Here is a 14581-nt window from a genome sequence, read left to right on the forward strand (position 1 = left end):
GGGCACCACCATGGGTCCCTGAGCTTGCCCCTGTAGGGTCTCAGGGGGCAATGGGGCAGCCTCAGAAAGAGCCCGCGGAGGGCGAGGGGTCTTCGGATGGGCCCTCCGTTCCCGTCTTTGACAGCTGAGGGCTGCTTCTGGGGGCACTCACTCCTCCTGCTTCTGTCCTGCCCCGTGTGTCCCCAGAGAGGGCCCTGGTTGGGGGCAGGAAGGTGCTGCCAGGTCCTGGACAGTGAGTGCTGAGGGGTTGGGGGGAACACTGACAGGGTTTGCTCTGGTGCCCCCGATGTCTGAAGGATGGGAGCAAACACCAAAAGTTAGTTTGTGTGACCCCCATGCTCCCTCAGCTTCTAGACTAGGGGTTGACTCATACGTCTGTCAAGTCACTCATGGGTACAAAGGCAGCACCTAAAAATTGTCTTCTGTCTTTCCAGGCACCCGCTTCCCTCAGGCTCCACCCCTCACCGCTAGGCAGGGGGGTCGGGGAGGGTGGGGTGTGGCTGTGTTCTCTCCTTTCCAGAGGGAGGTAGGCCCGGGGAAGCCATGGTGGAGGCACCCACAGGCCCTCTCCTCTCTCTCCATGGGCCCCTCTCCCCTCTCTCCATGGGCCCCTCTCAACGCCTGTTCTCCAGCAGGTGGAGCAGCTGCCTAGCCCCTGAGCTGCATCTGGCTGTGGGCCCCGGGCCTCGGCAGGTCCACTCCAGGTGAGGCCTCCATCCTCATGCGGTTCCCTCTGTTCATTCCAGGGCATCCTGGGAGGTATGTGTGCAGGTATGCGTCTGCATCTGTGCATGTATGTATGTCTGTGTGCCATGAAACGTGTTTTTGCTGCCACAGCTATTTTAAAGGAAATTGAGCTGGCAAAATCAGTCCCGTTTCCTTGTGGGAAGATGTCACCCAGGGCTCCGGATGGTGCCTGAAACCCACCACGTGTCTGACCACAGTTTAACATCATTTCCAGCCCCTCTCCGCAGCGGGGGTGGGTGAGGTGCAGGGACAGCTAAAACCACGGCTCCTCCGGGCCGGTCTTACACAGGGATGGAATGAACTGCTGGACGTGAACCGAGAGATAACAGTGCAGCAATATTTCTCCAAGGAAAGTTATTAAAATATTTACATTTCATCTGCAGAGGCTCGTCCGCAGACGGGCAGACTGGCCCACGCTGCACCCTGCACGTGGGCTCCGTCACTCGGGCTCTTCCAGGAGGCACTAGACATCTAGACTCTTAGTTTTGGAGGCTTTCCTGGAAGTTATCTCAAAATTCGAGTAGGTTTTTAATTTAAATCCCAAAGCAAACGGAGTTGAACATCCGAGTCACGTGTGGATACTCTAACCCTAGCCGAGCACCTCCCAGCACCTTCTAGAAAAAACAAGGAGGGCGAGGAGGGCGGAGTGGGAGGTGTGAGCCCAGGGTACAGCCTACAAAGGGGAGCCGTGTCTTTCCTTCTGGTGCCACTCTTTCTCAAATGATGTCTTAGAGACAAGAATGGGGATCACCTGTCCCCCAGTAGGGGGCTTCGCGTGAAACTGGTATTTTCTGAACAGCGCTGCCCTGATGGAGCCAAGTCTGCAGGTGCACGTGTTTGCACCTGTGCGTGCGTGTGCCTGTGTGCGTGCGGTTAGTCAAAACGCCTCATTCAGGAGAAACGCAGTGGGCTGTGTTTCTAAGCGCAGGTGAGGCAGCAGTTCTGCCAGCTTCTCTCTGGAGCAGCGTTTCTCAGCCTCAAACCTGTCGGCATTTGGGGCCGACGGTCTGTGGGGAGGAGCCGTCCTGTGCACCGTGGGATGTTCAGCAGTGTCCCTGCCGCCACCCATGGGGGCTGGTAGCACCCTCCACACCCTCCTCCCCAGTTAAGACAACCAAAAGTGACATCACCAAGTGTCCCCTGGGGGGCAAAATTGTCCCTGGCTGAGAACCACTGATATAAAGGATAAAGATACTTTAAAATGGACTGTATGACATTCTTTTTGGTCAACTCCCTTCCTCCCTCATTATTTCCTTACACAACAGCCTCGTGTCCCGGGCTATTGCTAAGGCAGCCGAGGCGTGACCAGGGAGACGTCACAGTTGGCTTTTGTCTGTGGTCAGTACCTGGGATTATTTAGGGGTCAGTGTTAAAATTATAATTCTGTAGAAGATTTTCCTGTTCAAAGAATCACAGTAGCCTATGAAATAACCGTCGATCTGGCACATTCAGCAGGCTGAAATAACACGGAAGGAAACCATGTCTAGACTGGTTTTCCCTTCTTTCTCTCTGGTTGTTTTTCTCCGTCAATTTTCTATGACTGCAGGTGGGAGGTGAGGGGAGAGGCTGAGGGCCATTCTCTAAGCCCGGGGGTGGCCGGGGGCCTGGGGCTCCATGTCCAGGCCGGTAGTGGTGGGCTCTGGGGTCCCGCCTGGTGCAAGCCCAGAGTGTGCCAGTCAGGCCTTAGCCTTCGTCATGCTGAGTTGCAGAGGTGACAAGAGTCATGGCCTTGAGACACCACCAAGAGGGGCAAGAACACACACTTCCACCTTTCCTTGAGATTGTCGAGGCAGGTCAGCCTCCTGTCCATTCAGATAGGAATTAAAGTCCTTCTCGCTCACCAGCGTGAACAAAAATGGGAAGGTAATTTTTAAAAACGAGGTTTCACGTTTAAAAGTAACTAGGCCAATTTTACATCAACACGCCGGAGTTTCATATGGAGTCACGGCTGGACTGCAAAGCCTGCATTGTGGGAGCCTGCGTAAATTCTGTCCTGCTCCCTCGCACAAGCGCACTGGAGCGTCTGTTTCTGTTTCCGACGTGCAGCCGTAGAGCAGGGTGGAGGGGCCGCTGGGAAGGGGACTGAGGACTGGGGCCGTTGGCCACCTGCACACTGAGATCCAAACCCACCGGATGCCACCCTCCTGCCCACAGTTGAGGCTGGACCAAGGGCATCTCCTTTAAGAACAGCCCTTTGACTCCTCCCTAATCCGAGAAAGATTGCCTTACTAGACAGCTGCGTAGAACAAATGCCCTGAAATCACGAAATAAAAGAAAATAATGGGTGCTGGCTTCCCTTCCCATATTTTGCGAGTCTGGGGTTCACGGGTGAATATCCTACTGAGGGAGCAGGAGGGTTTGGCGAGCTGAGGTTTCAGAGGCCTTTGGCTTTTGGGAAAACAGGGTTTTGTGATGTCCAGAGATGTGTGGGGGCCTCTGTCGTTAGGTCCCCACTAGTCCTCGCTAGTGCCCTCGTCCTGGGCAGGATGGGGCAAGGCCAGGGCAGGTGGCTGCAGCATGCGTTCACCTGACAGAGCTCAGACAGAGCCCCCCGGGCCTGCAGGCTGGGGGCTGGAGCAGGGCCTCTGGAGGGAGCAAAGGGCAGGCCTGACCAGCACATGCGCTCCTGTTCATGAGGGCAGAATTCTCCACTCATTATCCCTGCTCGTTGCATTATTTAAAGAAGAATTTCCATAATCTGATCATTGGAACTGGCAGCTTTGCCCCACTCCTGGGATCAGAGGAGGTGGCTGCCTGCTGTTTACCTGTAGAAACACCCTCTGGGGTTTGCAGGGCAGCTGGAGGGAGCTTGCATCTTCCAGACGCCCCACCCGGGAGCTCCAGGGTGAGCATGGCCGCCCTGGGTGGGTTAACCCTGACGTCCTGTGCCGACTCCACCTCTCTCCTGGTTCCAGTGCCCTCTGACTGGACTCCAGGGCTGGGCCTGGCACCGCCTGCCTGAGACCTCATAACCTGATGCACCTCAGCCCCTGCCCCACAGCCCTTGTGCCCGACGCCAGCTGCACCGTGGGCTTACTGCTCTAGTCTCCCCCCCGGCCCCTTCCTCCGCCAGAACCCTCTTCCGGCCCCCCTCCTCTGCAGGTGGAGGGGTGGGTTCGAACTCATGGCCTGGTGGCCGTGGCCCCAGCAGCCCGAGCCATTTTTCCAGCACGCTTTCTCTGCCTGCCGCTCTCCTCCGCTTTCACCACCTTGCCGCATCCAATTATTTGCTGCTTTTCCAGAAATACTCGCCTTTTCTCCCTCAATGCTTTTTTTTTTTTAAAGATTTTATTTTATTTTCTTTTTTCTCCCCAAAGCCCCCACTACATAGTTGTATGTTCTTTGTTGTGGGTCCTTCTAGTTGTGGTATGTGGGACGCTGCCTCAGCGTGGTTTTGATGAGCAGTGCCATGTCCGCGCCCAGGATTCGAACCAACGAAACACTGGGTCGCCTGCAGCGGAGCGCGCGAACTTAATCACTCGGCCACGGGGCCAGCCCCTCCCTCAATGCTTTTTTGATGGTGCATCTGTCCTCAGCCTGGCCAGATTCTTGTCTTCAAACCCACAACGAACATCTCCTGCTTGCAGGGTCCTCCTAGCTCTGCGTACTCGGGCGCCTTCCTGGCTCCTCTTGATTGTGCCTGGTGATGATCTCCCCCTCCCTCGTGAGCTCCATGGGGCACGGACTGGGCCTCGCCATGCCCGCGTCCTGGCACCCTGCACAGCCGGTTCCCATGAGCACCATCTGAAGGAAGGGAAGAGGGAACGATGTTTACATGAACCAAATTCTACCATTAAGACGAGATGCAATGCAGAACCCACTGTTGAATGAAGGCAGCAATCGTCCTGTTCAAACGTGTATCAGATGGTCTGCGCTGGAGAGAACAAGGAGAGAGTGAAACGATGGGCTTCTGGAAGCGCCAGACGCAGGGTGCCAATTCTGCAGCCCAGCTCCGGGAGCCTCAGGTCGTGAGGTCACCAACACGAGGCTGTCGCTGGCTGCCCTGGGGGTTAGGTGTCCCCCAAGGGGCTATTAAGAACGATGTTAACATTGTCGAGGAGACAGAAATTATGTGTTCCTTCGAATGAAACAGTAATTTGGGTTTTCCAGGCAGAAAGCATTCATTTCGGCAGATCCCTGTGTGCGCAGAGAAGCGCGGGCCCACAGCCTGGCGGGTACTGACCTGGCTGGTGGAGGGCGCCGGCGGCAGCCTGACGTCCGGTCAGGTCCACAGGTCTTAGGAGCAGGAGGCCAGGAGTGACCGTCAGCACCCGGAGACGTTACCGGGGTCGCCTTGGTCAACAGCCGTAAAAACCCAGCGGGGCTTTCCGCCTGCTCTGGGTTGAAGCCAGTTTTAATCTTGATAGTCGTGTCCGCACAGCCTAGATTTTATAGGGACAGTTTCATTAATATTAAAACACCTTTTTTCTCTCTCTGTTTTTTGAGCATGAAAATGAAACAGTTTGTAGAAGTTCTGAAACACATCCTGGGATCTCTTCCAGCCCCCCCGCCGACCACAGAGAGATGCGGCGCCCCCAGGGCGTTTGCAGAGACCAGAGCTGCCACAGGCACTTCGGCTCCCACTGTCGGTGCCTTTCTACCAGCGAGGCGCTAAGTTGCCAATATCCGTTTAGCTCAGAGAAACTAATGTGTCTGCTAAACTCCCTGTTAGATGGTGCTCAACGACTCGAAACACATTACCAGCCAACCTTGGAAAGGCTTCGCGTTTTCAACATGGAGTCCAGCCACCTCTAGAACGAAACGATATTGCTGGAATAAATACATTTTTATACAAACAGACTGTATGGTGAAGCTCTGATAATGGCCTCTAGTGTAGAGGTGTGCACCAGGGGCTGAGCTCGTTGACACAGGCCCTGCTGTTTTCAGCTTATTATGTATGCAACCTCATTATGTATGCACACCTCATTATATATGTGTGGCTCATTACATATGCACAGCTTATTACGTATGCACAGCTCAGTATTTGTGTGCAGCTCATTACGCATGCACAGCTCATTATGTATGCACAGCTTCCATGAAAACCTCGGCCCCAGTCGAGTAGACAGTAGTCACTCCATAAGTGCGTATTAAATGGAACTGTCAGTAACGCAAAATCAAACCTGCCTCATCCCAGGACTCGCATGAGTTTCCAGTGATGATCAAGGGACTGGAGGCGGTGGCCAGTTAACAGGAAGGGGCCTTCACGGCCACTGTGGACAGCTGGAGAGCAAGCCTTGCCTCAGGCATCTGCAGGGGTTGGGTCCACGGTCCGTGGTCAGCTGGCCAAGCACTAGCTGGTGCTGGAACTGAAGGGGCTCGTCCTACAAGTTCTGACTGGTTCAGATGCAGTATTGGTTCACTGCGAAGCTTGTCTTAGGGAAGAACCAAATATAGGTAAAAAAAAGGAGGATGTTTTCAGTATCAAATATTGTCTTTTGTGATCCTCTGCCTTGGATGTCTTTTTTGCTGTTTCTTACATTTACCAGAAACTGAGAAGTGCGCTCAAGTTAGCGCAGTCTCAGGCGTCCTCTCTGCCTTGTGGGTGGCTGGAGCTGAGGCGCTTTGCCCGGTGTCTACCCACGCAGGGCACACAGCTTCCAAAGATAGTCTAACCCCTGACATACGAAGGAGCAAAGGCGTTCGTTTGCACTTGTTTTTCTTTGGGCAAACCTGCAGCCCTCTGAGGAAGGAAAGCCATTGGCAGAGCAGAGCCAGGGCCAGGAGGGGAGGCCCATGATTGACGGAGTGACCTTGTTTCTGCCGGCACAAACACTGATCCAGGCTTCAGTCTGGGGGCTGAGCAGAGAATGTGAATTGAATCAGATGATTTAAATAGCTAATTTTTAGATGACCACTTTATAATGTTGGGGCTTGAGCTTTTAAAAAGACAATGTATTATTGATGAACAGAGGTGACAGGACCTGGCAAAGCGAAGCAGGGAGTTTGTTATGACAAGATCAATAACAGCATGCTGCAAACTAGACGTGTAGCTCCAGTGTAAAGAATGGCATTTGGGGAAGGCAGACGGGCGTGCGGGTTTCTGAGCGGTTGAAGTGTGGGCGGCTGCCCTGGTCATCCAGAAGGGCGAGCCCTGGTCTATTTGGCAGCAGAAACAGGATAAAAAGGAAGCAATCTAAACTACTTTACCTACGTGTGATTCGAAGAACCATGTAAGCTGAGGGCGTATCTGGAGCCTGGTCAGGGGGGCAAAGGTCTAGACAGAGCTGGATGGAAGCTCCAGCTTTCTGGTTCTGCTGGTTACGGGAAACCCTCCTGTGTTTGTGATCATGCAGTAAATAATAATGATGACAGAAAGTGCCTATGGGCACCATTTTGAGGGCGTTATGTATATTAATTACTTTAATTCTCCCCTCAAGCCTATGGGGCATGGACAGTTACCACTTTTGTTTAACAGATAAACTGAGGTGCAGAGACGTTAATTAACTTGTCCAAGGTCACACAGCTGGGCGAGAGGCAGAGCTAGGCTAGGACATGAGGTTCTTCATGGTGACATTGTACACATGCATGGCAGCCGCTGATCCAAGGGTCTAGCCTGCCAGTGCTGCCATCACCCGAAGGGTTACCAGAGGTATGAGGGGGCGTCCACAAGGTCAGAATATTGTGTGGATAATTTAAACATCATTTGGATTAGAATCCTGGGGGAGAATCCTTAACTGAGGCTTCAAAACTTGTTTATCGATCTTCTTCCTCCCCAGGGATGGTGATCGACCTTAGGATGGAGCTGTCTTACCGGTCGTGGTTCCCGCAGAACCTGGCAGAGTCCTGGCCCAGAGTGGGCGCTCAGTGACTACTAGATGAATGGCACCGTGGGGTGTGGTCCACAGACCCTGAGGAAAAGACTGCCCTGGAAAACTGCCCCCTCTGGAGACCAAACGTGTGACTGACAAAACCTGAGGTTGCTCAGTGCTTATCCCCTCCTGGCTAAGACCAGAGGCTCCCCCAACTGTATTCTCGTCAACTTACAGCTTTGATTTTAATTCAAAAATGTCAAGTTACTAGTCTTTCTTTTTTTGGTGAGGAAGATTGTCACTGAGCTAACATCTGTGCCCATCTTCCTCTGTTTTGTATGTGGGACACCGCCATGGCTTGATCAGCAGTGTGTAGGTCTGCACCCAGGATCCAAACCCGTGAACCCTAGGCCGTTGAAGTGGAGCTCCCGAACTTAACCACTATGCCACTGGGCCAACCACTATGCCACCAGGCCAGCCGCTAAGTTATGATTCTTACAGTCGCCATCTCTTCCTGCTGAAGCGCATCCTTGAGTAGCCCTCTTGGGGAAGGTCTGTGGGTTGCAAACTCTGTCTGTGTTTCCTACCCCTCAGTACAGGAGGGAAGAGACCCCCTGGCAAGTATTGTTGCTGTTGGGGGTCTGTGCCTTCTGATGTCTGTCTTTTCTCTTTGGTAGTGTAGCTGACACTGTCCACATCCCTGACCCCTTTACCACCCTCGGGCACACCAGCTCCTGGGGTCCTTTCACTCCCAACAGGCCGCGCCTGGTCTTTGCTGGGGGTCTGTCCTTGGCCTGCTGGGGCTGGCTTTGTCTGCACACGTGGATGGCCGACGGCCTGGGAATGTCCCCGACCCCGTTCAGACTCTGTCTAACCTGCTGCTGTTTCACTCGGGTTTGGCTAGAAGTTTTATTATTTTTCCAACCATCTCATTCCCTGCTAATATTTTTTAAGCTTCCTTTGAATTTTTAAGGCATATTTAAAAAATTTTAATATTGTATGTCTGGTATTTCCAACATCTAAAGTCTCAGGGACATCTTTGCTTTTTCCCTGTCACTCATGGTGCCTTTGTCCCTTGTGCGTCATTTGAGGGACTCACTGGCCTGTGAACAGGGGCCTTTAAGACCCGGGTTGACGTTCCATTCCCCCAGGCAGGACCTTTTCTCTTTCCCTCCCTCCCTCCCTTGCTTGCTCCCCTCCTCATCCTCTTCTGTCTCTTTTATTTATTTTTGGGCTTTGTCAGTTGCTGGGAGGGTTACACCTGCACTGACTTCGAATCAGAGTTTATCCAGGAGTCCTGTAGTCACTGCTTTTGAACTACAGAGCTGACTGAGGCCCTTTGCTGTTACGACTCAGAAGGGGAGGCTGCTTTTCCCTCTTCATAACGCCAAGTGGAGACCAGCAGGCTTCCCCATCACCTCCCCCGAGAGTGGGTTTATTTCTTGCTCCCTCTTATGCTGTGGGCACAGCCCGCGTATGGCCAGATTTATCGCAGGTCTCCCTGGTTTCCCCTCGAAGGCGGGCACCGAGGCAGCAGGGCTCCGAGATCAGGCGCTCACCCCAGGTGAAAGGGCTCCCCTTTCTTCTCAGGGGCTGGCCAGCTATGGGCCCTGTGCCCGCCCAGCCACGCATTTAGATGAGATTAAAGCTGTTTTATCCAACTTTCAGGTGGGAGTGCTGGAGTGTTTCTGCTGAAACAGAAGTCTGTGCTGTCCTCTTAATATAGTAATGTTAGATTCTTTCGTTTGATCTGGACTCTTGTTTTCTACAGGCTCATTGTCAGCAGAGGGGTTTTTGGGGGGTCTACCTTGCTGTGTTTTGTTTCTCTTTCTTGCCACCCTTTGTTCTCGCCCTTTCTGGCAGCTCTCCGGCTGGCTGGGGTTCTCCCAGGTGGCACTGGGGTCTCACAGAGAAGGCACTGTCAGCAGGTGCTTCGGCTCAGTCCTGACTTCATGGCGCTTCGGGCCGTCCTGGCCTGTGGGTTCCTAAGCCCTGAAACCCGTGTGGCGGTCAGCCAGCTCCCCGGTGGGGGGCGGGGCCCCTCCGGCTGAGCGCCTGGCTGAGGGTCCCCCACCCATGTGGGCTGTTCTGGTCTCTGGGGTTGGGGGTGGCACCACTGCCCGGATGCCCGTTCCCAGGCCCGTGGCCCAGCGCCTCAGCCTGCTCCGGGCGCTGGGCTGCTTCTGCTTCTCCTCCGTGGGAACCAGGCTGCCGCTTTCACGGTCTCTCTGTGACTGCCCTGTGCTCGGATCCAGGACACGACGGCAGGCTGATTCACGGCCCGTCCTGACCGCGACTCCCCAGGTGACGGTGAGCCTGTTCTTCGATGTCAATGACTTGGGGGCAGAATAACCTCCCGAGTAAGAAGCCACGAGTTTTCTTCCCATGGTTTGTTCCTTCCTGAAGAGACCTCACGCAGTGCCTGAGAACATGGGCTGTGCCATTTCTGGTCCTGGTTCTCCCACTTGATAACCGCAATCTCCAGCAAATTACCTTCAGAGCCCGAGTTCCTCATTTGTGAAATTCTGTCCTGTCCTCCAGTCAACAAACCGCTCCTGAGCCTCTCTACGTGTGAACCCTGGTATGGTGCTGGGCGTAGGGGCAGAGAGGACTATGGGACCACAAGGGACCACGGGGGATGAGTCGGCAGGTGGGCAGTCCCCAAAGAAGTCCTCGTCCTGATCCCAGAGCCTGTGAACACGTAGGTTAAGGGCAAAGGGGAATTAAGGCTGCCAATCAACTGACCCAGATTTGGGGAGATTATCCTGGATTATCTGGGCCTGATGTCATCACCAGGGTCCCTAAACATGTGGGAGGGAGGCTGGAGGGTCAGTCAGAGGCAGGGTCAGAGGCGTGTAATGTTGCTGGCTCTGAAGATAGAGGGGGGCGGGGGGCAGAAGCCAAGGAGTGCCGTGGCCTCTAGAAACTGGAAAAGCAAGAAAAGGATTCTCCTGAGAGCCTCAGAGAGGAGCCAGTCCCGCCCACACTGGGCTGTTAGCCCCAGGGACCCCTGCAGACTTCTGACTTCCAGAACTGTGAGATGGTCCATGGGTGCTGTTTGAAGTGACAGAGTTTGTGATATTTCCTCAGCAAGCCATGGGAGGCTAATACATCATAAACGGTGAATCGCGCTCAACGTGACCCGCCACCAGCATGCACTCCCTCTGCCTCCAGGCTGAGCAGCAGTTTCCTGGGACCCGCTCCTCAGGGACCACTTTTCTCTAGGGTCCACCCGTAGTGTGGAAGCTCCACCACTTCTCGAAAGACGTCACAGGTCTAAGGACGGTGTGCCTAAGCAGTGACAGTAACTCTGAGCAACATCCCGCCTGCCGTCCAGACCAGGCTGACCGGCTAAGGGCTCCTCCTATGGTCTCAGGTCCCCCAGCCACCAGCCACGCAGTGACATCAAATGAGAGCGAAGACAGTTGTTCCCCTCCAGAGTGATTGCTGGTACCTGCAGTGAGCATGCTGACCGGTCCTCAGTGTGGCGCAACCCCACGGCGAGGCCACAGTGTGGCGGCCCCGGGGAGCCATCACTGCCGTGGTTTGTCACAGGTCTTTCCACAGATGGTGTCTGCACCCTTGGCCTGTGGTGTTGACAGGGCGGCTCCTGGTGCAGCACTGCAGGCAGAGGGCTCGGTGTCCCCTCATGTCCACGGGGAGGGAGGGGCCAGAGGCTGAGGGGGACGCCCACCAGGAACCCAGGGGACGCTGGGACATCTCCCAGGTCAAGCAGAGAGGGCCAGAGCTGCCCATGGGGCCCTGCAAGCTGGCTTTCTTAGCTGGGTGGGAGTGCTGAGGGCCAGAGGGTTGGCTCTGGCTGCCACATGCTCACAAAGGACCCGGGTGTCCCAAGCCCGGTGCTCTGCAGCTGCCCCATGTTGTAAAACATAGAGAGAGACCCACCCTCGCTTCTTTACTCCTCTCCACACCCAAGGCACAGCAGCGGGCCTGACCCTCGCTCCTCCTCACCACAGTGGTGGGGACAGCCTCTCTGGCTCTATTTGAGCCGAGCCTGTCACTGGATGCCGTGTCCCCTTGGCTGTGCACCGAGGATGGCATTTCATGGGAGCAGGTGAGGATGGCTCCCTTCCACTGGTCTGGTCACCTCCAGGAGAATCTCGGCAGCCCTGTGGGCTCTGGGAGGCACTCAGTGCAGGGGATGCTCTGGGACCAAGACAGTCATGGAGCCAAGAGCACTCCCAGCCCCACTGATGGGCTGGCCCCTCGGGGTACCAGGGAGGGTGCCGAGGGGCTGACCAGGGCTGGGTGTCTGTCTGGAGTGACGAACCGCAGCATGTTGGCCTGTATGGGGACGACGCTCTCCTCTTGGCCTCGCTAGCAAGAGCCCTCCACAGGTGGGCTACCTGCCGTGAGCGAGCGCTCAGCTGGCCCCCTGGTATGGTTTCTGTATGATGCTTATGTCAACTACTCATTCCCCAAAGTCTTATGCACACCCACAAACACACATGCACAGCAAGCACACACACTCACACGCATACCTACACTCACACACGCACAGACACACCACTCACACTCAGGCTCACCCCTGGGATGAGAGAGGCACTGTGACGCTGCTGCCCTGCTCCCCGTGGGTTTGTGAGGTGGGGCTCAGGGCACAGCCCACGGTGTTTCTCATCCTCTCCAGTGAGCACGGCCACGCCGTTCTGAGAGGTCCTTCCTTTGCTAGGATTTCTAGGATTCTAAAAGCAGGAACAGCCGTCTTTGTGCTTAAGTCACTGATATCACTGGAATCTGTGAAATTCTCGTGTTCTTCTCACAATGAGTATTTGCAAATGCCTAATGCTCTGTGTTACTGATGACCTGGGGAATCAGGGGCTCTGGAATGGAACCAAACACCCTTCCCAAGGCAGGACGCAGAGGCAGAGGAGGGAGCACCCAGGGGTTATAGGCGCACAGAACTCTTACCTTGCTAGGATATTGTTGGGAAAGACTCAAGACTTTAAAGCGGGGATAAAGCTTACTAGACATCTCATCCGGCACACCTGTCTAGGTCCTCCAATTCTGTCGCCCGTGTCTTTCATCGTCTGTGGGCCATTTAACAACTCTGTAAGCTGTAGACAACTTAGAGTAATGCAAATGGTTCTTGCCCAGAGGATTGCAAATAAATTACATCTGGTGGAATACAATTGACTGTGGATATTGACCAGCTTTTTATTTACTTATAAACTTATTTCACCATACTCGATTGCCTGTATGTGTGTATATAACTCTCCTTTTACCAATTAGTATCTTACTGGTTTCTTCCTTAGTTAATGAGTTAAATAAAATCTTTGATGTGTTTTTTTAATATTTTTATGACAGTAATTATTTTACCTTTATGCAAAAATTATATCCTTTAAAAGTATTTAGGTGAGAATGTTTTCTTTTTTGTATGTGTATGATTTATCACGCTCCTCAAAGAAGTGTTAACTAAACATGTCAATGAGTACTTATAAGGAGAGCACGTTCTGCATCCTCTCCCCACCTTTCTGAAATTTTTAATCATTTTCATTGTGGTGGTTAATTTATTGATCACCTTGGCTGGGCTAAGGGATGCCCAGAGAGATGGTGAAACATTAGTTCTGGGTGTGTCTATGAAGGTGTTTCTCTAAGAGATTAACGTGTGATTCAGCAGCTGGAGAAAGAAGCTTGCCCTCAGCAATGTGGGCCGCATCATCCAATCTATTGGGGGACCTTTTAGAAGAAAAAGGCAGAGGAAAAGCAAATTTTCCCTCTTTCTTCTTGAGTCGAGATGTCCTTCTTCTCCTGCCCTCAGACGTCGGAGCTTCTGGCTCTCAGGCCTTCGGACTCAGACTGATAACTGGATGATTAGAAGGATTGTTCAGACCCCACCAGCCCCTGGATGTGATTTGAGTCCGGCGAGCCCAGTAGCCTGACACCTTGGAGCATCCATTGGGATCCAGACCCTGTTGGTCCTGTCCACCTCTCCACCCGATTCCCAGCTGGACGCGGCGTCTTGACCTGATAGCACATGTGGTGCCTGCTGCCAGGTAAGTGCATCCTCTGCTCAGTGAAATTTTCAGGCCAAGTGTTTGTCAGATTCCTGGGGGCACACAGTGGGGCTACCTGTGAGCCGCAAGAATTGGACATGCGATGGTTTCGTGCATGCTTGGAGATAAGTGTTTGCACGTTCAGCGGTTTGGCCTGCCATGTTTTGCGGGCCTTTCCACTTGGCGTGCAGGTTGTGGTTTCTCCTGTCTGAATCACTCTGCCTTTGGGAAGAGGAGAATTGAGAGTTTTTCTCTCTGAGCCGCACGCCATATCACCATTTTATTCCTGGTCCTTCTAAGGTGAGAAATCTTTAACGGCTCCCGATTATTTTCAGCAAAGGTCGACAATCTTTTCCTCTAAGTTCCAGATAATAAACAGCTTAAGCTTCGGGCACCCTGTGGCCTCTGCTGCAACAGCTTGCTTCTGCCTTGGAGCGTGGACGCAGCCCAGTCCGTGCGGAAGCAGACGAGTGCGGCCTGTTCCTGTCAAACTTTACCTACCACCCTGAAACTTGAGTTCCATATAATTTTCACGTGTCACGAAATATTATTCCTCTTGGTTGTTTTCAGCTATTTAAAATGGAAAAGCCATTCTCAGCTTGGTAGCCATGTGAAAAGAGGAAGAGGCTGGACGGGGCCTGTAGGCCTCGGCGTGCCGGCCCGTGGTCTTGCGGATAAACTTCAGACTCCTCAGCCAGGTGCCCACTCCCTCCTCGGTCCGCTGAGAATGGAGGAAATCCTCCCAGGAGAGTGTCTGAGGACCCCCGGACATAGTGCCCCTCTGCCCTCAGCCCTGCCCCCCCCACAGGCCTCCACAGAGGGCCAGCCCAGGGTCCCCGCTCTGAAGCCACCGTGGCTGTGAGGGGCGAGAGCCTGTGGGTCAGCACGTCCCGCAAACCCTGTGTTCTGAGCTCCAGTCTGTCACCCAGACCTGGGCTGCAGCAGCCTGGAGCGGGTGACGCACATTCCACGCCCACACCTTACTCTGTCACCCGCTTCCCTCGCTTCTTGGTAGCAGGTGGAACACCCCGCTGCCGCCCGGTTTACAGGCCCCTGGACGGGGTGATTCCA

At 53.9% G+C, this 14581-nt stretch overlaps 1 long non-coding RNA gene across 1 annotated transcript in view; it reads left to right on the forward strand.

The window, feature by feature from the left end:
- The window catches only part of LOC139073948 (uncharacterized), a 154981-nt gene extending 142176 nt beyond the window's left edge, over positions 1–12805 (forward strand). The window contains exon 3 of the long non-coding RNA XR_011523171.1: positions 7464–12805. This is a non-coding gene — a long non-coding RNA (uncharacterized lncRNA). The remainder of the gene's footprint in view (positions 1–7463) is intronic.
- Positions 12806–14581: the final 1776 nt, after the last annotated feature.

Source organism: Equus przewalskii, chromosome 1, assembly GCF_037783145.1.
Source record: "Equus przewalskii isolate Varuska chromosome 1, EquPr2, whole genome shotgun sequence".
In the NCBI taxonomy this organism is placed as follows: domain Eukaryota; kingdom Metazoa; phylum Chordata; class Mammalia; order Perissodactyla; family Equidae; genus Equus; species Equus przewalskii.